We start from the raw sequence: 1,650 nt of genomic DNA, 5'->3' as shown, positions 1-1,650 counted from the left end.
TGTGTGAGCTGGGTAAAAGGAGAGAAGTGCTGGGGGGGGGGATTTGCTTTAATTTTGTTTTGTTATTTTTTCTTATTTTTAATTCTATTAGTAATAAAACTCTTTTCATTGTACTGCAACTGTTTAAGGTTTGTGCCTGCTTTGCTTTTTTCTCCTAATTCTTATCTCACAGAAGGAAAATAAGTAAGTAATTAATATTTTGAACCAAAACCACTACATTTAATTGGTGTTTCTGCCTGGTTTCGAACTCAACCCGCTACACCTCTCCATCATACAACAAAAAAAAAAGAAATGAACACCAGCAAATGACCTGTTCCTGCCTCAAAATGAAAGCAGCATTTATGACTCTTCTAAGGTATAGTATGCCCAGCAAATAATGCAGGGAAATTCTGTTTTTGTAGCTTTCTTGTGAATAAGGTTCAACCAGCTCAAACGACAAGATTTTGCATTGGGGAAAAATACCGTACTGATAACACAGTAAATTAATAAAATCACAGAGTCATAGAATATCCTGAGTTGGAAGGGACCCAGAAGGATCATCAAGCCCCAAGTGCTGGCCCTGCACAGGACAGCCCCAAGAATCACACCGTGTGCCTGTTCAAACGCTTCTTGAATTCTGGCAGGCGTGGGGCTGTGACCAATTCATTAATTGGATGACAGTGGAAAAAGTTGCACAGTAAATTGTGTACAACTGCACAACTGAGCAGCTGCAGATGTCGAACAGGCAGATGATGTACATGTAGAAGACAACTGGTCAGAAAAGCACAGCAGGCAGGGATCTGGAAGAGCTGGCGGAATTCATCTCATGGAAGGCTGAGGGCACAGCCATGGCAGTGTTCCATGTCTTCCTAACCGGTAGGGTATCTGCATCGATACCTGTGTGTGTTTGGAGCTGCACCCGGTGTCACTGGAACACTGATTATTTCCTTGACTGAGTTTTATTTTTAAATCCATTATTTTATTTATTTTTTTATACGTAAATCCAGGGATTACATCCACAGCCGTTGGGCAGTCAGGAGTGCCTTAACAGCACCGTGAATGCTGTGTTCGAACAACAAAGTGCCTGGAACGCTGACTCCCTGCAGTGAGTACGAGTGGGTACCAGGTACGGATGCTGCAGCTGCTGTGGCAGCACCAGCGGGGCTGGAGAAGGAGGATGGCACCCACCCGGCAGTACCGGGGACGGGGCGGCTGGGAGGTAAGCGGGTGGGACGCGGTATTTCCTGGGGGGTGCCACGGCCGCGTGGCCGAGGGCACTGGGGTTGTTTAGTCTGGAGAAACGGAGCCTCAGCAATGGTGACGTTACTGCTCCCTGCAGCTCCCTGAAAGGAGGAGCAGCTGGCTGGGGTTCAGCCTCTTTCTGCAGGCAGCTGGCGACAGTATGAGAGGACACAGCATCAAGCTGCACCAGAGGAGGTTTAGGTTGGACAGCAGGAGGGATTTCTCCAGAGATTAGACATTGGAACAGGCTGCCCAGGGGGATGGTGGAGTCACTGTCCCCGGAGGTGTTCAGGGAAAGACTGGACGTGGCACTTAGTGCCGTGGTCTAGCTGTCATGGTGCTGTTCGGTCACAGGGTGGTCTCGATAATCTCGGAGGTCTTTCCCGGCCCAATCCCCTCTGGAATTCTGTGGTTCCGGGCTCCCACCCT

This window comes from Corvus brachyrhynchos, unplaced genomic scaffold, assembly GCF_000691975.1.
Source record: "Corvus brachyrhynchos isolate BGI_N302 unplaced genomic scaffold, ASM69197v1 scaffold60, whole genome shotgun sequence".
Lineage (NCBI taxonomy): Eukaryota > Metazoa > Chordata > Aves > Passeriformes > Corvidae > Corvus > Corvus brachyrhynchos.
The sequence above is the reverse complement of the archived record's forward strand: the minus strand, read 5'-3'. Positions refer to the sequence as shown.